The following is a 22,581-nucleotide window of genomic DNA, read 5'->3' on the forward strand; positions in this document are numbered from 1 at the left end:
ACGTATTTTCAGCAGGGTTAGAAAAAAACACAAAAGTAAGAGAAGACTGAAATATGCTACATTTAATTAAATTTTATTCTGATATTTTATATTATAGACGTGGCTACATCATGTGGGATCCTCTAACCTGCATATCATCAGACATGACTGTTAAAGGTGCTGGCTTCAAAACCTTATTTCCTTCTGTTACTCCATCTCCCTTATTTACAGGCTATCTGTTGAAACCAAAGTGATCTTTGGTTGACATCAGCACTGAGTCCACATCGGTTCCTTTTCTAACACCCCCAAAAGTCTAGTCTGGGCTTCATTTCACCTCAGTTAATCCCATATAACTATAAGCTGTTAGTGGAGGTTCTGACATAAGAAGCCTCACTGACCTCATCTGCTTTGCCCCTTGATGGAGGGAGATCTACAAAAGGCAGCTGAAACCTGTGTGAAGTCTGAATTGCCTTTTGTACTCTTCTCTATCTTCAATGAGAGATCTACACTAGATATTTTGTTAAGTGTATCTCCATTTACAGCAGATGAACCTCTGGAATTCAGCAACTCTTCTTTAGGTTCAGTTATCTAGGCCATACCCTTGCTAGTGTTATCTTGTCCTTCCCACTTGTTGCCAGGCTGGTTGGGATTCAACTCGCTTATTGATTCCTTTAGACATGTAGTTGAATTCGTCTGGTTAGACTGCTTGCACTGCATCCCAATGGTAGTTCTTTGGTTCATTGATGAACCACAGGAAATTAATCTCAAAGTAGATCACATCTTCTACATATAAACCTGGTGTTTTATCCAAACATGGGAAATTGGGAGAGTGGGGTATGGTGAGACTTGTGTGTCTGTACATGATGCTGGAATTACTTTAACTGGCATTTGAGCTATGTAGTGACATGACTATGATTTCTTGAGATCTGTCTTGAAAGGTACGGTGACATTTCATAACAATGAAACAAGGTCAGGAAATGGAAGAGATGAATATATTTTTGGCTATGTTCAGGACAGCAAGAAGAAAATGTAGTGATGATAAATGATACACAGCTTCAGCACAACTCCGGAGGGGCTGAATTGCCTGGGCTGTGTCCAAGACCATACCAATTTTGTGTATGTTGCATTCATGCATTTGGAGACCGCTGCTGTAGTCTGGCACCTTGACAGTCTCTATTTCTGCCTCATTGAGTCAAGATGCAGACAAAAATGCTGGAGCTATGCTTAACACCTTCTAAAAGGCTGCCCCTATGACCAAACTTATACTGCATTTTGTACATATCAGTTAGGAGTCATGATGATAAACTTGACAATTCCAGCATTTGGGCTAAATACGACCAAGTTCTATGTGTTCATTCTGATATGAAAGGATACCCCCAATATCACAGTCATTATGCATGATTTAACCACCACAAATCTAGTTTTGGCATAGTGGACCATGTCTTTAGTGTATAAAGCCAGTGCATTACAATTAGAAAGGTTGGACCAGATGATCCTTGATGTCCCTTTCAACCTGGAATTCTGTGATTCTATGAATTCTTGCATAGCAACCCTTGGCTTCAACCAGCCAGCTCTAAGCATCTGTGAAATAACTTCCTCTTCAGGACACAGCTGGATGTTGTAATGTTCTCAGCTTTTGTTGCTTCAGTCAATGCTCAGTGCTACTGTCCCTGGCCTACTCTGTGTGTTTGCATGGTGCTGAGCTGCACTCTCAGATGGATGTCATGCTCACCAGTCTCCCTCCTCACCTGCTCATCTGCACACAGATGGGACCCTTCACCAAAGCACTTGGTTGGAGGCCAGGAACCTGCTCAGTTCAGAGCTAAAGACTCCTGGGCACACAAATGAGAGTTTTATTTGAAAAGCTCATGGCACTTCTGTGTTATTAGAAGTATTTTCCTGGCACGGTGCCCTTTATTCTTTATCCCCTAGTGCTACTGAGGAGACGGACTGTTAGTATAATATTAGCAACAAGTAACACCTAGGGGTTTTTTCACCACTGGGTCTCAAAACTGTTTCCAGATGATTTTGTCATTCACAGTTTACAGTTTAGGAAACTGAGGCATGGAAAAGGCAGGGATTTATCCAAGGTTCAACAGTCCTCCTTGTTCTTCTATGCACTGTCCTCCCTTCCCACATGCATCCATGTCCCTGCTTCGTGGCTGTAGCTCTCATCACTGTCTAGGTAGACCTCATCACTGTGGAAGGGGGTTGAAGAAAGGCACAGAGGTTAATCACTGTGCTCCTGGTAAACTGTACAAGCTTCTTCTGATCCTGTAAATATACTGGGGCATGGCTAAGACAAAGCCTGACCCACAAGGGCTTTTCCTTCCCTGCTTTCTAGATAACTGTAGTATCTTAGAGATATGTACAGGCTTCTTGTTCTGGTGTTTAAGACAGATTTGGGGATCTTCTATGACAAATGGGTCAAAAGAAGTTATTAGCAATTCAGGGGTTACTCTGCCAGGGCTCTAGATTTCTCCTAAGTCAACAAAGGACTGGGTTGCGTCAAGATCACTTTCTGTAGACTGGATTCACCTCACCTCACTCAGTCCTTGTCTGCAATGCCCATATCGGTACTTAGTTCTTCCAGACTCTCCTGATGGACAGAACAGAGGCTAGGCACCTCCAGAGAATAGTATTTTGGTATTAGACAGCAGGGAGCACCCTGGGCTACCACAAGGGTATGTTGGAACCTCGTCCACCATCTTTTTTCTTTTGCCAGAAGAAAGGCAGCCTAGATGTTTAGTTTCAGTCCAGCACAAGCCTGATTTAATCCTGGTACACTATCATTTTCAGTTTCATCTGGGGAGAAATGACAAGGGGCTACTCAAACCTTTAGAATGATGTAGATGGACTCTGGGGACATTTTTTGTCCCTATAACAGATTGCTGTTGTCCTTCCTGAGGGCTGGATTGCACCCTGGCTACCAGGCTGTGGTGAAAGAAAGGCACATGAGGCAGAGCTTGTTGTTCTCCTGGATGCAGGAAAGCAGTGAGCAGAGTGTAAGAACACGCACGCTGTGTGTGGCCTCCGGCTTCCTATTCTCCAGGAAGACTGTGGCACAAAGTCCAAGCACGGGGCTTGGCACCAGGAGTTCGCGTTGACCGTGCTTTGGCCTTGGGTGAGCAGCTACAACGTGATTCCTTTCCATTTCCCCATCTGCAGCAAAGTAGGAAAAATACTTACCCCATATGGAGGATTAAATGTTTAGGAGGGAATCCAAACTCCACTGAAGTCAATGGCAAGTCTCCCAGCGCTTCACCAGGAAAAAAATTCAAAGTGCTAAGTGTTCTGGAGCTCTGCATATGAAAGGGAAATTCTGTTTTGGAGAGTTTCAGCTACTGCGCAGAATGGGAGAGCCCTGGTCACATCACTCGATCTCCTGCTATCTGAGAGCAATCTCTCTTCATCCCTCGTTTTAAAGTTTGATGTGCACCGAGACCAAAGCCACAAATCAGAACATTCCTGAACGTTAGGACTGTTTGAACTTCAATCTGGATCTGCATTTGCAAATGTGCTTTATCTTTATAACGCAGGCCAAGCAAAATCCTCCATCTGGGTGCTTTTGAAGTGGGGAGGGTCTGCACGTAAATTCCTCAGTGCGAGTCCTAATCTAATCTCATCTCATCGATGCATTCTCCTGTTTGGCTGTCTATCTGTCTATCTGCCCAGAACACCAGTTTTAAACGTGTGATCTTTGGTCTTCTGCAGAGGGAGAAGCAGGAAAGGTCTGTAGCCTATTTCTAGCTTTGAAAACATAGCTGAGAGTGTGAAGTCATTCTAGACAGAGGCCTGGATTTATTATACGTGGGTTGGTCCTTCCATTGGGAAATTTTTCAGGATCAGCAAATAACAGTAACAATAAAGTTAAAAAGCACTTGCCTAACACTGAAACATTTTGCCAGTATTTCACCTAGTCATCATCACCAGCTTTCCCTAATTCCTACCTTGTTTGTGGGCATATAGTATCACCCAGTGGTAGAAACCAGCTTGGTCAAAAATGTTGCTGATACTATTGTATAAAACACCAGTGACTGACCCTGATTCGGAAATGCTGAAACCTTCAAAATCTCTCTTTTTGGCTGAAACACCTTCTTTCAAAGTTGGGTTTTTTTTCAGAGTGGGGACAGGGGAAAGGACCACAAAAGAGCAACTTGCTTTTCTGCCTCCTTTAGACCATTGCATTTCCAGCTATAGCTGCTTCTGCACCTCTCTCCCATCCGTACCCTTTTGCACTTTCAAAAGCATGAGCCCACGTTTGGGCATATGCCCACATGCACAAGCATAGATGTTATAGTGTGTAATACACAGGGTAGGTCAAGCAGGAGGATATTTTGGTAGCCAGGGATGGATGACAAGTTCTAACAAGCCCATTCACATGTGTTAAGATTAGTGTGCAGACATCAGCCATGACTCAACAGGATATGCTGGTCCAAAGCCAGGGCTAGAATGCTGTTACTGGCCTTCTGAATCATTAGTGGAAAAAAAGAAAAGGGAAGAGACATCCCTCTGTCACCAGCATTCTCCATCTGTTTTTAACTTGGTGATGTCCTTTGGAAGGTAGGTGAACTATTTGGTTTGCTTTAACTACACAAACATCTTGCAGACCGGTGTCTGAACATGCACAAGGCAAGCAGCAATGCCCCGATGGGGAAGTGGGACCAGCTCTGAGATTAGGATGTTTGGCTGCATGAGGATGAGGGAAGGAGGCTGCTGCTGAGGCTGATGATCCCATGCCTGTGGGGATGTGAACTGGATGGGAAACAGGCGAGGACAGACGGCTCAGTGCGAACTTAGACTTAAAGATGGTGCTGGTGGGACAATCTGTATTTTCTAGTGTGGTACAGTGGGAGCTATTGTACCTGGGAGGGCTCTGTCTGAAAGGAAAAAGATGTTTCCTTTCTAAGCTGGCAGCTTTTTCAAGTTCAAGTTGGGAATGCACGAGTCAAACCAGGGTAATTTCTTCTCCTGTGTCCTCACCAGCAAGAACTCATTTCCAGCTTACCCTCTGCAGGCCGGTTCCCTTCACCTTTTGCCCTGGGTGACTTCATGCAACACCCTAATCTTACGTGGTGTCATACAGGAGGTCTGTCCAGCTTTTCTTTGCCCACATTTATTTTCCCTACCTAGCCTAATGATTTGTAATACAGAATGGTATGTCACTACAGTTATGCCTTTTGTTTGAAGCACTGAAGATTCCTTGTAGGAAATCAGCCATTTATTAGTGGTGGATGGAATACAGAGTCCAAATGCAAAGTTGTATTAATGTTTTCATGGCAAAACTAATCCAGATGCAGTGAAAGCAAGCTTGCTGGTGATGATGATGTTATTCTGTCTGAAATACCAGTCCTTCACAGGGACTTTATTGCTAAGCTCATTTCGACACATAGCAGTTTCTTCAGGAGATGCTATTGAAGCAGGCAAATCTGTGCACCGCAATCATAGCCTGCAGTTCTGACTCTCCTGGCCCAGGCAGCAAATTCATAGCCAAGCAGTAAAAGTCTAGATGTAAAAAGCAGATGATATTTTAAGGAGTCACGTGCAAGGACTATATTTGAGCAAGATTCATTGCCTGGATAGATGTCAAATGGAGAATAACTGTGCAGGTCTCAGCTCTGCAGAGAAGCTTTGAGAGCGATGATGGATTGCAAACCGATCACGAATCAAGAAATTCCTGCTGTTGTAAAAAAGAAGATTAGGATTGCACTGAGTTGCACTAGCAGGAGTACACCCTTCCAGTGGAATGGAACAGTTCTGCTCCCGGCTAACCCACTGCAAGAAAGATACGGATAAACTGCAGAGTCCATTTGGAGCATGATTAGAGAGATGACCTAGAAGTAAAGATCAAATGAGCTTAGCCCAGAGAAAGGGGTGAAGCAAGAACTGAATTGCAAATTTGAAATATGTAAGAAACTATATGGAGAAAGGAAATAATTTGTGTGCAAAGGTTGAATCTAGATTCAGGTTAGTCATCAAGAGGTTGCAAACCACAGTAATAGATTATTAGAAGGGCTGACATCTCCAACACTCCATCCTTTAAGAGGATGCTGGAGCCACATCTACTAAAAATGTCAGAGAGAAAATGGGACCAGAGGACAGACTGGAAGATCTCATAATATCCCTTCCAGACATCTGAGTCCTATGCCTATGTCTATAATGGAATACAAGGAAAGGACAAATCAGAGAAATATATTACTTAAGAAAGGAAAAGGAATTAGAAATAGGAGTCATAGCCTGAAATCAAGTAATGGAAAACAGGCAGAAGGAAAAGTGTCCCAAGTTAAAGAGCTGCAGAACAGCTTGTGGAGGACAGCAGTAGAAGCCCTTGGACTTGAGTCACTCAGATGAAAACCTGAGGGAATATGTAGTAGGGAAGAACTTCATGTTGGCCAAGGGTGAATACACAAAATGATCTAATTAGTCTTTTCCAGATCTTCTTTTTATGACTCCATAGAGTGCCTTGATGAGGACAGTGGGATTTGGGCTTGCTAAAGGAAGCCAAGTCAAACATTACAAGCCACCACATGACAGCAGCAGTCAGCATGAGAAACAGCCACCTTCCCTGTCAACGGGTTTGCATTCCAAGTAATCCCCTCAAATTCAGCTTGCTGCTGATGTAAAGAACTGGAGGAAGAGTCACACCACTTCTCTGAAAATCACTTGCAAGGCGGGAGACACAGGAGTTGGTTACTCGCTTGAATAATAGCAGCCAACCAATTAGTTTCACTGAGTACCACTTAGAGTAACAGCTACTTCAGCCAAAGGAGACAGAGTGTGATATTGTAAGACAAAGTGTTGCGACTGATAACTGACTCTCAGGTATTGGCTTCACTCATGAGTTACAGAAGGGATGCTTCAGAAAATCAGCTTTGCTTCTGCTCAGTGTTTTGATGTTTCTTGGTTCTGGTGTACCCAGTTCATCTGAAAACACAATGTGAGAGAATAGCACAAGAGAAACAGACATTAATCTACGCTATTACCAGGGGCATCCAACCCTGTTTATGTGAAAGGATGCCTGGCAGCCAGCAATTAATAATGAAGATGACATTTTAAAGCATATTTCTTCTCAGTTTTCCAATCAGGGTGTCAAGCTGACTGATTTTTTTGTAGTTTCATGGATTTTTACAGCTGAAAGGCTAAAGGCTCTTAGTCTTCATTTAAAGCCCTGACCGATAAAGTATCTGAACTTCCAGAAATGCTCTATTACCTGCCTTCCTTTTTGTCAGGGATGGTGTAGCTCTTGACACCTGGAAAATACAGAACTGGTTTACAGCTTCTGCAATGTGCATGGATTTCAAACACACACAGCATCTGCTGGCAGACCCCAGGGTGAGCTTGACCCTAAGTCGAGGCTCATGCCAGAGATGTGCCATTCAACTTGGAAAAGCCAGAGAAAGCCAGACATAATGCTAACCATGCTGTGTCCTGGTGGGACATCAGCTGTGGAAAGGAGCATGCCTGGTTTACCGCACTGACTCAGTATGCTCCCCATGCTAAAGCAGGCTTTGGTTACACAAACACAACTTTGGGAAAACCGGCACAACTTTGGGATTTGGGAGAAATCATGGCTCAGGGCATGGAGAATTTTTATTTTGGGGATGTGAGGGAAACGCACCAACATTATTCACCAATTCAGATCCACAGCCCTTGAGAGCAGGGGTCTGGTTCTACATTTCTTCAACCTGTATGTGCTTTCCCCCTGCCATAGATCCCTGTGACTTTCTGGGCATGATAACAACAAATAGCACAGAGATTCTTCAGTCTATCTAAAACACTAAAGTCAGAAGGACCAGCACACTGCTGCGTTAATGTCCCTGCCTGGAGTCCCACAGGAAAACAGCTGCTCATCCTCTGTGCAGTGTGGTGGGAGGGCAGCGATGCTGCTTCCAGCTGACACACATCTCTAGTACCAGGTAGCAAAGTGCCGCAGCAACACCAATAAGGTAATGTAAGTGCCAATATAATACACTTCCACAGCTTCTAAAACTGCTTTAGTCCTGTTTTGCTGAGCGTAGTTAGTCCCAGATGCCAAGATGCTGGATTTAGGGCTTCACATAAAATGAGGTTTGCATTTCCAGCTAGGGAGAGATGCTCTTTTCCAGGCTTGGTGTGACTAAATCAAGACAAATCTGCTTTATTTCTTTAGGGAAAGCCCAAACCAGGAGTGAACGTGCTCTAACTACTATGCGCACCAACTCCACACCTCAGTTTGACTGATCTTCACTTTCCCTGAGTACTCCCACATAGATAGAGATTTATATAGATGCAACTGAAGTGGTTTCGGAGCACAGCTCTCTTTCAGGTTGACTAGTATGCCTATGTCACTTGAAGCTGTGTTTGACCTGCCTCTTAAGAGACCACATTCATAAGAGTGAAAGGATTCAGACCACCTACTATCTGAGCCTAATTCTCTGTACAGCCAGTGGAGAGAGGTAAGGAATGAAAGCACCTCATTTATTACAGATGTTTCACGCAAGCAACATGACCCTTTCTCTCCACTGACTGAACAGGCAGGGAGCCAGACTCCAGCAAACCTGAGCAGGAGGTGCTTAGCACGGCTTATTCTTCTCCTGAGCTTGGACATGTTGGTAGGCATGAAAGAAACATTGGCGACTATAGTGTAAACTCTACAGCAGGAAAAGGCATCCTGTGCTGCAACTACAGTCAGCGGAGAAAAGCCGGCATTCCCAGAACAGCATCCTAAATCTTACCATCTGGATTTGGTGAGATGAATGATGTTTTTAGAGGCATTTATTTCTTTTCAGATCCTACATACAGAAACTGTAGGTGACTGTCTCTGCTGAGATATCTGGACTGTAGAAATCTGAAGTTAGGTGAAGTGAGTCTTACCCACTCTAATCCAAATCCACTTTCAACACTGGAATAAGCAGTCTATATACAGTCCTTTCTTAAGGTCCTCTTCAGGCCTTTAGGCACTTTCTTAAGATCTACTTCAGATCCCTTCCTGCTGCAGAATTAATGCAAATACATGGGTTTGCCAGGCAAACAGAGGGAGAAGTGTGGTATATGTTCATGTTGCCTTATATAGGGCAAAAGTCTTTGTTTCCTACATGAAAAATGTCTCCTTTCCTAGTGACTGTCCCACACTCCTACAACAGGGCAAAGACCCAAACAAACCCTGCTCTGTTTTCTTTCTTGCTGTGGACTGAGTTTTGTAGAGCTTGTGAGAGGTGCCAGAAAGACAGCCCCGCAGATTGAATTACTCTGTGTATCCACAGACCAGGTAATGTGCCAGCAGCCAGAGCTTTAGCTTTCTTTTTCTATTCGCCTGCCAAAGGGGTTTGGTTTTGACCTGGAGAAACCAGCTGAGAGGGACAGAAGGTAGCTTATTCCACTTGATTCCTTGGCCTCTCTGTTGAGACTGGAAAGCAAGCTGCCAGGGAAAGGTAGCTGTAGGTTTTCTTCAGACAAGCTCTGGCAACTCACATGGGGGTGATTTAAGAGGTTACCACCTCACACTCTCTGCTGCCGGAGGTTACCGGTTATTGAGAAGGGCTGGCAGAAGGAAAGCACCTCCTCAATGGTGGTTTGAGTTATGAAGCTGCTCTGCAGAGCTCTACAGCTAAGGAGGCTGCATGGGTTTGACTCTGCTTCTGCAGAGAGGCAGGGCAGGCTGCTGGTCCATCAAATCACGCACCCTCAGATGGTGTTGCAGTGTTAGGAGAATAATACAGGGCAGGGATTATCACTGTTTGATTTCTTCATTTAGCATATACACATGCTTCTGCTTTCCCTGAATGCCTTCCTCGCATTCCCCCATCACAACCTCTCAAAGCAACCCAATCTGCTTATTCACTGGCAAAAATATGATCAGTGACAGTCTCACTTACATGGAAAACAGCAACTCAAGCATATCCCTTTGGATCAATTCAGTATTTGTTCCCCTTGAGATAGCCCACTGGTCTGCAGCTTCCACTGTAACAGAGGCTTCCCAGGAGCTTCCATTGTTCATATCAGTGCTATGTGGGTACCTGCGGTGACCCACGGCTTCTTGGCTAGCACTGGACATGGTACAGGAATTGTCTCACACCCACATCTCCACTCATCTTCCCATGCACACACACACAGACAGTGATTCATTAATCAAACCCTTTCTCATCTAGGCTGGGAACAAAGGACAAAAGAAAGAGGACCAGTCACTTTCTAACATGGTTACCACCCAGTTACCTCTTTTCCTCTGAAGTTTTCAAGGATGGGCCCTGCTTTCTGACGTTGTGTGCTCGAGGTGCTGAGCTCACCATCCCATTGAGTGCGGAGGTGAAAACCAGTCACTGTGATTCTTGGCTAAACTGCCCTCAGGTGATTTGTTTCTAATGCTACTGATTCACTGGTTTATAAAAGCAAAGTCTCCTCATCTGTCACCAGTCTTCATGTGGTCTCTGTTCTTCCTACACAGTTCCTTGGCTGATAAAAAGGTGTCTTTCTTTTGCTTTTTTATCCTTCTCCTATTTGCCCCAGCAGTATGGTTCAAGGGCTGAGAGAATAAACCAGATCCCAGTCAATCAATGATCTTATATTCTCCCCATTCCTTAAGTTGTGCCTTCTACTGTTCCTCTCCCAAGATAGAAGTCATGGCTTCTTCTGCATTAGTGGGTTTGCTGAACCAGAAAAACTATACAGAGTGATCCAGAAGAGTTCTAGGAGACACCCCTCATTCCCAGGATTGTTTTGTGCGACTGTGTTTGCTGCCTGAAAGGGCACCTCTGGATCTCTGACCTTTGAATAACTGTCTCTACAGACACTGCAGCCAAGGAGGATGTTCAAGGACCTGATGACTCAAGCAGGTCCCAGGTTGCATATGCATGAGTGCGTTGTGTAGTTGTATTGGGAGAAAGAAGCAGGCACTGCGTAGCTCCAGATGCTGGCTGGGAAAACTGCCTTTGGTGTCAGCTCTTAGAGGAAAAGAGGGAAAAGGTATGGAGCAGAGGCTGAGTCAACCCGGGTGTGGATCTAGAAAGGAAATAAATGTACCTCCAAAGCTTTTTCATTCTATTGTGTTTGTATGTATGATATGTATCCTTGCTTGTACAAATGCATGGTAGTTGAATCCTTCAAATGGATGTAGTGTATCTTGGGAATTGCCTGTGGACACGGGCCTTCAGGCTGAAGCAGGATTGTTGGGAACAACATTCCCTGGGCGTGCAGAGCTGGAAAAACTGCAAACATTTCCTCCCTTTTGCTCCCACCTTCCAGTTTGTTCTGGGTGTGACTGATTTCACCGCGGATCCTAAGCTCAGCAGTACCCTGTTGAGTAAGGTATGAGTTATAGCATGGACAGTTACAAGCCAAGGTGCTACTTTCACTCATCTAGACTTGCCAGCATGGATCTGTGTGACCAACACTGTTCCCTTCCCCCAGTTTAACATGACCTTATGGCATGTTGAGCTATGGTCACCAGTTCTCTCACTGATAAGTAGCTCTTCATCTTCCATGTGATCTAAGTCCAGATTCCACCAGCTGAATTTCCAGCCAGGACCCAGAGCTCGGGTGCCTCCAAAGGCTTCCAGTGCACCAGCAGGAAACTGTGGGCACAAAGACTTCGGTGTGATTTAGCCCAATTGACTCTGGGCCCAGCTGTGAGGTAAGGAAGATGCCGAAAAGCTTTGCAAAGACAACGTGTAGTTTTGCTTTGATTTACTATAGTGGCTCATAGAGCAGCCACATTTCTTGCCCTACCTCTTGCCAGATTTTCCTTCTAAAAACATAGGCACAGGCATAGTACACATGCATTCTGGGATAATGTTGGTCTGTACCCTGCTGCCATTAGTTTCTGTCCATCTGTTTCCCAACACCTTTCCCTTGCTCCATCCTTAAGCTGACTACAAGCGCACCTACTCCTAGCACACATTGGTCTTACTTTCCTGGTTGTCCTTCTCCACTCCTCAGTGCTATTATTGCGAAATCCAGAAAACAACACAAGCAGGCGGAGTAGGACTTGGTGCAGTAACTAAAAGCAATAAGCATCCTCAACACAACTTCTCAACTGGCTCAGACAATGAATTGTTTTCACGTGAGAGCTGCTAAGAACCCATTAGAAGATAAAACAAAGAATACTGAAGTGTCATCACATAAATTCTGTCCAGTCTAATGAGTATGATAAGTTTAACCAGCTACTTACACAGTGGCATCTCGGCTCCTCAAAGCTGTCTATGGAACTGTATTTCAATGAAATAAGTTTAGTCAAATGCTGTCTGCAAGCTCAGCCCTAGGACAGATGAGAACATCTCACATATGGCCCTTAACAGTCAGCAACGACAAATAAAACCCTTTGCCATGTATTTGGAAGAGCAGGATAAATGATCACAGTGCTCTATTTTGGCTTTGCAGCCTGCAAAGACTGGCCCTTGTCAAGGTAAGGTGGCAGTTCAGAGATGTCTGAACCAGTTAAATGAATACATAGTTGGAAGAACAAGTGATGGAGCTAAAGGAAGGGTCAGACAAGCCCATCAGGTCTCTTCCAGTCTTGTTTTCAGTGGTTAAGTCATGTATTTTCTTCTTTAGATTCACTCCACACAATTTTCCCTAAAATTACTTCAGTTTTCTTACATTGATTTTCAAGGCAGGTCTCAAAATATCATTATTATTAGAAAGCAAACCTCTACCCACCTTCACTGCATATGTCTTAACTTCCCCTCTTGATCTTCATTACAGTATCCCGTTTTAGCTTAATCTTGCTATAGCCTCAAAACTGTACTGGATTATCATTGCAGGTCCCTTCCAACTGAGCAATTCTAATCTGTTCTGTTCTACTCTGTTCTAAAATTCTACCCTAAAATTTAATCAGCTCCCACATCCTTCTCTGCTTTTTCTCATCTGGCAGTGGTGATGGGTGGGAAAAGCAGTTTTCCAGATTACTGGATCACTCTAGTGTAGTGTTTACCTTTTGCTTTTGGCTACACCACCTTCAACTCACTGAAGACCAATTGCTAAACAGAAATGCTGCTGCTTAATGTCCAACAGCCAGCACAAGAGCCCACATATTGCAAAGAGGTTACGTGCAGAGGCATTTTCCCAGTAATTCTCTCCATGATGTCATGGGTGACCTCTTGGAGAGTAAGTGATGCTCTTCTGCCTTCCCCAAAGATGTTGCATTCCAGAGCTCTGGTAACGGGTTGTCCTTGCTTTAATATATTTCGCTGAGCAAGCCCAATGTCCAACCTCCTTCACTCCCGATTTCTGGCTGAATTCCCTGTTCATTTAGAAGAGAAATTTTCCTCTGCTCAGTTCCTAGGATTCAGATCTTGCAGTATATCAGGATTTTACTCAGAGTCCCATCTATGTCTCTCTTAAATGGTGTTGAACATCTGAGCCTCGGGAGACTCATGGCAAGTGTTGCCACTATTTGGAAGAAAGCGTGGGATAAAATCCTTCTTGTGGAAAACCTAAATCCTACAGACATCTCAGACGCTTATGCCTGAATTCAATCAAGATACCTCCAAGTAGAAACCGGTGTTGGGAAGTTTTGATGATGATGCTGAACCAAATTCTACTCTCTGAGGCTGCCAGGAAGTTTTTCTGTTGCTTTTACATAACTCGCAGTGGACTCCTAACACTATCCATTCTTACCTGTAAGGCTCAGAAGGCAGGATGTTGGTTTTGTCTCCACATTCCCCTGGCTTGGTTAATCTAAATGGGGCCAAATCCTTGAGGTGAGAAAGGAGCTGGTTCACAGCCCATTTGCAGGTATGGTGGAGGCATTGTGTAGTTACTCTCACAAAGGGAACATCTTTTCCTGGAGAAGATGCAAAAGTGAAAACCTATGGAAAGAAACAGGAGCTAAGTGACCTCTATCCTCTCTATAGCTCCTCAGCTCTGCAAGGATGATATTAAGGGGGGATTGGTTTGCCTATTGACTTGTAAGCTCCATGGAGCCCATCCTGCCCTTCTCTGTGTCAGGCTGAGCATCACACCTTGGAGTAGGTGTCTGGGGGCTGAATGATAGCCATGAGGTCTGAGGCAATTCTCTGTTCCTCATTGTCCCCTTGGAAGAGCAATTTGAATGTCAAAGTGCCAGCTGCCAGCTTAAAAATAGAAGCAGAAGATGTATAGAAACCAGTTCATGACCCTGCTGGGAGGCATCCAGCCCTGGGCAGGTTTACTGCCATTGCAGGGAACATTCTGATTTTTTACTAGTTTTCATTGGCATAAATGCAGCGGGTTCTATTTAAAATGAAAGAAAAGGGAAGGGAAAGAAGGGGAAAAGAGATGTGGACCTTACTGATGCATGCTTGGTGGAATCTGTCAGTCACACAGTCTCACACACTGGCCCTACATTGGCCCCGGGTGGCAAGGACAAGGCTGTGGCTGAGGACGGCTGCCAAGGTCTGTTGGTGGAAATGTGCAGTTACCAGAGGTGGGAATAGCCAAGTCCCCAGGCAGTGCAGGTCCCCATGTCCCCATGCTTCCAGATTCCCCTGCAGCAGTGGCCGGCTGGTCAGCCCAAGAAGGGCACACTCACCTGATCAGCTCTGCTGTCAAACCCATTTTGGACTCCTCTCCTCCTAAGCTGGGAAAACCTTGCCTCCCAGGTACCTAGATGGTGTCTGTCCCGGTCAACCACCAGCTCCTGTCTCCTTCTCAGCCACCAGAGACTAGCCATGATAGAATCATAGAATCATAGAATGGTTAGGGTTGGAAAGGACCTTAAGATCATCCAGTTCCAACCCCCCTGCCATGGGCAGGCTATGTATGATGTATGGGGTTGATTCAGTTGCTCCTACACAGGCAAACAGGGCCTCCTGTATTGCCCTGGGGTACAAAGCCATAGAGCTGAGTACTTGGTACGTGCCTGAGGGTGAGCTGGATCTTTCCACTGACTATAATGGGAGCTTAGACATCTTGTGCATGGGCAAACAAATATGTTCCAACACCCAAGCACAGAGGTGTTTGCAGGCTAAACCCTCCTCCAATGTAGGAAAATACTCCTTTCCACTGGTGTCTCTGCAGACACTTTCCAGTTTGGCTCCAGACCCCTTCCTATTTCAAAGGCAGTGGAGACTCAGCTCTCTATTTTGCTGATGGAGAAACAGAGGAACAACTTGTTTCTCTTGTGATCCTGTGACTTTCCGCAACGATGGGAGACAGCTCAACCTCTCTGCTCTACATCTTGGGTACAGGCTTCCTCAGGAGACAAGTGAGCAACCAAGGAGGACTCAACCAAGGAGGACTCAACCAAGGAGGACTCAACCAAGGAGGACACAATCGATTGTGTATTCCTGAAAGTGCAGTTGTGAGCTAGTGGCTGTGCTCTGCACCAGAACTGGCTGCATCCACCGTGACCTGCCTTTGGCCCATGACTGTTTCTAGTGCCAGGCCAGCAAGAAGCTCATAAGGTATTTGTCATTTCTTTCCACCCCTTTCAACATTTGGTGGGACTTTCAGAGCCATGTGGCTCTGGCTATGGAAAAAGTTGCAGTGAGGAGCTGAGTTGTTTAGATGAAATGCTCTGCATCCTGAGTCACTTGCAATTTCCTTGAGCTCCCTGCATTATAGCCCTGATTGCCTATATCCCCTCAAGTGAAGCATTAAGGACAGAAAAGAAGAAAAGAGAAACAAAAGATTGAAAGAAATGTTTCTCATCCTGTGCCAAAAAAGAGAAAGAGAGAAATTCCCCTGGTGGGTGTCAGATTTTGGGTTGCAAAACTAACGGCAAATGAACATGTTCCCTTTAGAAAGTGCACATGTTCCCTTTAGAAACTGCACCTTGCCCTTATCGTGACTTCTGCTTGGAAGATTACTCCTGGGAAGGGTGGCAAGTACATGTGGTGGCACTTGGCTGCTCTCACTTCAGTCAGGGCCTGACCCTCTGACTCAGCAGCACTAACCATCCTCCTCCAGGGTTCTTATGCCGAGAAGATATGACTAATAGCAACCTGCCCCATGAGGCTTGGTTTCTAAGTGTCCATCACCTTCGGGAGCAGCCAGCATTGCATTCTTGGTTTTGCTGGTGGCTCCCTGGCAGGCAGTCATGTCACAGAATCAGAATGGTTTGGTTGGAAAGGACCTTAAGATCATGTAGTTCCAACCCCCTGCCATGGTCAGGGATGCCTCACACTAGACCATGTGCCCAAGGCTCTGTCCAACCTCGTCTTGAACTGCCAGGGATGGAGCAACCCCACATGTGCCTCAGTTTCCCGACTGCTAAACTGGAGACACAAACACATAGGAGTTCTCACTGTGACGTGGACCTCAGTGTTTTGAGATTTGATGGTGGCAGCAGACACAACAGAGAAGTTCCTTCCATGCAAGTGGAAGGAAATTCCTTGCAGTGTCTTGAAATAGCATCTGTAATGTCCTTTTCATGCTACTTCCTGATGAGAAATCCTGAGTCTGTTCAACAGAGCTCTGGGGACCAGGCTGAGGGAAAACAAGCGGGAAAAGGTGGCAACTCTTCCTGCTTCACTCCTGAACTGGGATCCGATGAGTCACTGGAGTGACTCATGGTAAGTGGTTCAGTAAAGACCAGGGCATTTTCTCCCCATCCCTGGGACTTGTGCCATGGACTCCTCCAGGCTTCTTGGACTTGGTTTCGGTTTTACCGAGGGGAGGAAATGGTATCTCCAAATTCCACCCATTTTCCGAAGCATGTGAGATGTCTGCTGGTAGGGAACTCTGAGATAATACTGAGCATTTGTATTGTCAAACTGGGTCCTTTCTCTTTTGCTTCAGTACCTTGACCCTGCAGATCACCCACATCACATATTTTGCTCTGTTATGGATGGTTATGGCTTGGTTTCCTTTTTAAGGAAACCTGGGTGTGGGAAGGGAAACAGTTCACTCCAGGGTTATCATGGATAGCATGTTAGACAGACCTACTTGTAGCATGGAGATATGGGTTTAGGGCTCACTCCCTGAACTGCAGAAGAGGCAGCGTGGGTGAAGAGCTGGAAGTGCACCAAGGAAGAGGGCCTTCCATATTAAAAGTGGAAGAGCAGCCAATACTGAAAGAATATTCCACAAATTGGGAAGAAAGAGTTCCTCATTTAGGTGGGAGAAGCAAAGATGCTGGATATTAATTGACCCCAGGGTGACTATCACGGACCAGTGAGACCTCAGCATGACCAAACTGTGCATGCTTAATGTGAATGACTTCCCATAGTTTTAGGAAAACACTAGGCCTGCAGAGTTCAATGTGTATAAGGTAATCAATCAGGCAGCAGTTTTCCAATACAGGTGGCAGGAGAAGGAATGCAACTAGCTTGAGATGAAGCATCGCTTTTAAGTGGAGCTCTCTAACCTGGTGTTCCTATTAGTGGCATTAAACAAAGCTGTTGGACTCCAAGGTTCAATTTTAGTTCAAGATGTTTAAGGAAGATGAATTCAGCCTGGAACAGGTGCAGAGAAAGGCAATGATGAGCATCAGAGGAGGGCAGTGCCCTGTTTAGGAGACTCAAAGAGCTCAACTTGTTTAGCTCAGCAAAACACAGGCTTGGAGAAGATACCATCATACTCCATAAATAAAATGGGAGCTAAACACTGGAGAGGGAGAAATGCCATTTACACTTAAAGACAAGGCTGGCATCAGAACAGATGGGGATAAACTGGTCATGAATATATTTAGGTTGGAAAGTGGAAGATGTTTTTTAACCGCTGGAGCAATGAGATTCTGGACCTGTCTTCCAAGGGGAGCAAATAAACTAATTCCTGGAACTTGCTAAGTTTATGAGGTGGTGACTGCAACAGCAGAGCTGGCCTTGAAGATCCTAGACTTTAAAATTGCCATCACTGGAATTCATGGCTCACCCAGACCTACAGGCTCTTGTCTGGGGTTTCTTGCAAATGTTCTTGTTCTGCTCCAGTCTGTTTGCATTTGGAGGGATTCCTGACAATGCTAACAACAAACAGTGCACTGTTTGCTCAGGAAAGAAACCTGAGGTGCTGGAAAGCACCGGGGACATGGAAGCAACTCCCCTCTTCCAACAAAGGAGTGAAGATGGTTTTACTTCTTCATTAAGCGCTCACTGTGGAAACTGAGGGTAAATAACAGAAGGATGCTTAGTCTTCTTGCAGCGAAAGGGACCACATGTATGCAGGATGGTAAGAACATGCAGACAAAACTCACTGTGCATAACTGATCTACATCAGAATTTGGTTCACGCTACACAATGAGACCACCTTCTTCTGGAGGAAAGCCTGCTTAGATGAACAGACAGAAGTCATGTTGTGCCATGTTTCTTTAGGGACAAACAGTGGTCCCTGGAGTGCTTTATTAGCTTATATAGCTGTAAAACTTTCCCTTGGAGCATAAAATCCTGAATGTTGGTCAGGACCCTGGTCCCGATTCACTGAAGAGCTCAGCTATTGGCTTCAACAGGCTTGAAAGTAGTAACATCCTAGACTTTACTGGGGGCATTTTGTACGACTGAAGTCTGAAACTAAAGTGACACAAAATTAATTCAGCTAAAATAAAAGTAAAATATCACCCTTCATTCACTGTGAAATAAATCTCTGCTTCCTTCTGCTGCAGATCACGTCTCTTCCACAAACGGAGAAATGGAAGCATAAAGCTATTTTTCCTGCATGCATGAGGACAACAGGATGAGGAATCCTGGCTGTATTTCAGGGTCTGAGAGCAGAGCAATATTCCTGACTTTATTTCCTATGCCAAGTTGGTCAGTGAAACTACAGCCTCGCCAGTGTGAGACTTGGAAAACAAGAAGGAAAGCAAGGAAGGATTGGATTCCCAGGAAGAGCTGGGCTGCTGTGGTTCCTGGTCCTCAGTTAGGCACATAAATTCTTGCACAGGTAATGAGGATAATTTTTCTCCTACCCACAGAGTTCATAATATCTGTTCCCATGCCCATCTCCTGTCACTCAGGTCAGTGTAAGTGCCCCTTATCTCCCAGGCAGTGGCAAAAACGGAAGAGAAGCTGCATGGAGACATCAGAGCAGCTTCCAGTATCTGAAGGGGCTACAAGGGTGCTGGAGAGGGACTCTTCATCAGGGACTGTAATAGGACAAGGGGTGATGGGTTCAAACTGAAAGAGGGGAAGTCCAGTTTTGATATAAGGAAGAAGTTCTTTACTGTGAGGGTGCTGAGGCGCTCGCACACGGTGCCCAAAGAAGTGGTAAATGCTCCATCGGTGTTCAAGGCCAAGTTGGACAGAGCCTTGAGCTACATTGTCTAGTGGAAGGTGTCCCTGCCCATGTCAGGGGGCTTGGAACTGCATGATCTTAAGGTCCTTTCCAACCCAAAACACTCAATTATTCTATGATTCTATGAAAACTTAAAATATGCCTCCAAAAACGAGTAGCTGTGGGTTTGATCTCCTTCAGATCAAGAAAAGTCTTGAATCAACACCTTCTATTTCTTGGGCATAATGAGGTCAAGGCTATAATGCAAAAGGGATGCATTAACTCTGCATTCATTACATAGAGAACATAAGTTTACTTTTTCTGTTTGACTCCTGCTTTGCTCCAGATCCATGGTCCACTGATGGTCCACATTGCAGGCGCATTTCTGGTTCCCTGTCTCCCTCATGAAGGATGCTAGCTATTTCACTAGTAGAAGAAATTCAGTAATTAACTCATGGGTCCACATCAGAGAGATAGTATGGATGCACATCACACCAAGTTGCCTTACTGCCCTAAAGAAATCCTCCAAGTCTATCCATCTGGCCTGCCTCCTACTCCTCTTACTCTTTGTAAGCATCATACTCTTTATAGCTTGCTCCAGGACATGCAACACCCACAGTGCTACACAAACACTCTTTGGTAGAGTCCAAGACAGCCTCGTCATTGATTTGGGCGCTTTGAAAGAAGTTGTCCCTCTTCCTCCAGGAAAACCACGAGTTATGAGTCAAGGTCACTAGGTTCCAGCGAAGGTCTTTGTGGTGGAGATAGTGTCAATCCACCCCCGAGTGTGAGACCCGAGCACTGTGGTTGTGGGCCAGTCTGCACCAGACAGTGCAGGGATGAGTCTCCTTCCCCCCCTGAAACCCACAGAGGCTCAGCCCAGAGTCTGAGCTTCAGTCCCAGAGCCAGTCACTGCTGAGACCCCCACTGAGTGTAGTGAGACCTCATTTCTCTGGGTGAATCTTGTCTCTGTCACTCAGTCACTGTTGCTCAACAAGCTTTTAGCAAGCTGGACTCGATTTCCTCTTGCAATTAGCCACTCATCAGCTATTTCCCATCTGGGCCAGTGAATCTCACACTTGTTGTGAAAGGTGAAACAAAGATGAAGCAACTTCAGTGAAAGAAAGTGGCCAGAGAGCCACAGAGAAGCTGTAGCTCCTGTCATGAGGATGATCAGGGGCTGGAGCACCTCCCATATGAAGACAGGCTGAGAAAGCTGGGGCTGTTCAGCCTGGAGAAGAGAAGCTGCGTGGAGACCTCAGAGCAGCTTCCAGTGTCAGGAAGGAGGCTTACAAGGATGCAGGAGAGGAGTCTTCATCAGGGACTGCAGTGATAGGACAAGGGATGATGGGTTCAGACTTAAACAGTGGGGATTTAGGATGGATATTAAGAAGAAGCGCTTCCTTGTGAGGGTGCTGGGGCGCTGGCACAGGGTGCCCAGAGAAGCTGTGGCTGCCCCATCCCTGGCAGTGCTCAAGGCCAGGTTGGACACAGGGGCTTGGAGCAAGCTGCTCCAGTGGAAGGGGTCCCTGCCCGTGGCAGGGGTTGGAGCCAAATGAGCCTTAAGGTCCTTCCCAACCCAAACCATTCTGGGATTCTATGATCCAAAAAGAGTGCAGGACACAGGGGTCAAGCTGCCAGCAGTTATCCCTATAGCCAGCAATGCTGGTGCACAAGGCTCTGTACCTCTCTTTCTATGCCCTTAGAGCTCCTTCACTGGTGTTTCAAACCCTCACATTCTTGTGGATAATTAACATATCCCCATCTCTGCCATCTGATCCTCTCCTTAGGTCCGCCCAGGGCCTCTTCAATCAAGGGCCATCCTGGTAGTATTGTGACGTCTCAGGCTGGCCTCTTTAGAACCCAATCCCTCAGTAAACACAGAACAAATGAGGTAATTAGGAAAATGTAAACAGGACGAGAGAGGCCCTTTCCCCCTCAGGAGAGCAGGACTTGGAGAAATTAGCAGGAGTTTAGATTTACATTGTGCGGAGAGGCAGATACCAGGGGTCCCCATGTAAAGCGAAATTCCTCATCTAATTTCATTACGGAATAATTTCTTCTGTCAGGAATAGAAGCCTGCCACCAAACTGCTCCTGGGATATATCAAGCTTCATCTGATGACAGCAAATGGGACGGCAGCGCAGCCTTTCTTCAGCCTACCTTGGATAAGCTTCATAATTTAAAACACATAGGAGAGGGAGATAGTCAGTGTCAGGATACATCACGCAATAACCTCGTGTCTCACTCTGTATGCTCAAAACATGCTACGTGTCCCCCATAAGGTTGCCTGCCTTTTGAGGCGCTAAGGTTAAGTTGATGCTAATAAATTACATGTAGCTGGGACCGCTCGCTGGCCTGGATCCACTGACACAGAATGATCACATCTGTGTGATTAAACTCTCTTGCTTCCTAAGGCAGGGTGGCTGCCTCCAGATTCCCTGACAGGCATGGCCCCTGAGCCGTGCTAGCTCCCAAAACGTGTCCAGGAGCAGTCTGGGAATGAGCTGGTTGGCTTGGGCTGGAAGTGACCAGGGCATCCTTAGGCAATGCAAGAGCCCCAGTGACCCATTTCTCATGCCCTTGCCCTGTTCAATTTACTATAATAGATGCAGCATAAGGGGTACAGAAAAATGAAGCTTTGTCCTCCCAGTGAAGGAATAATTACATGAGAGTGAGTTCAGGGTAACCTGGTTTCATTTAGTTCTTATATCTGATCCCTGGTCTCAAGAAAGTTATGATCCTGCCCAGCTGCAGCTCTGGAAATGCCCAGCCTGCGCATTGAGCTTGCTCTTTCCAAGGATTTACTTTCAACAGCTAAAGCGTGGAACAAATCCCTTGCTGCCTGCCATAGCCTCTCTCTGAAGGCTGCTCACAACGCGCTCCGGTGTGAAACAGCATTTCTTCATCACAAAAGCAAAGCACAACCTGCGTGCGCCGGCCAGCATCTCTTGCCCTGGTGAGCACGGGTAACATTGCCACCTAGTGACTCCTCCCATAACAGTCAATTAGCCATGCTCTGGATTTACCCAAATCCCACAAGGGTTTCCAATGGGAGCTGCGGGTAGCGACTGGAGACAAAGATCTGAGACCAAGTTTTATTAATATATCCCAGCTGCCACAAGAATTGAGCACTGCATTTGTCCTTGAAGTCAATGGGTTGCAGGCCCAGACTTTCAGGAGCTCAATGATCTTAAAGTCCTTCCTAACCCTTAACCACACTATGGTTCTGTGATATCAGACCGTCCATGCTGATGGCAGAATAAGAATGTGGGGATTTGATTTAGATGTTTTTTCGGGAAATCTTGGTTGATTTTCATGCCTGATTTTCAATTCTGTGGTTCCTGGTTCAGAAAGCTGGAAGGACATGCAGGTTTTGAGAACACAAATGAATCCTAAACTCCAGTGTATAGGGGAAATGGGATGCAGTCTGCAGACATTCCACCTGCATCAAAAGCCTCTTCTCTGATGATGAGAGTCCCTTTATAAGGACAATTTCCCTTT

Source organism: Pezoporus flaviventris, unplaced genomic scaffold (genome assembly GCF_033815535.1).
Source record: "Pezoporus flaviventris isolate CSIRO_AGI_PZ_B2104156 unplaced genomic scaffold, CSIRO_AGI_Pfla_v1 ptg000188l, whole genome shotgun sequence".
NCBI lineage: Eukaryota > Metazoa > Chordata > Aves > Psittaciformes > Psittacidae > Pezoporus > Pezoporus flaviventris.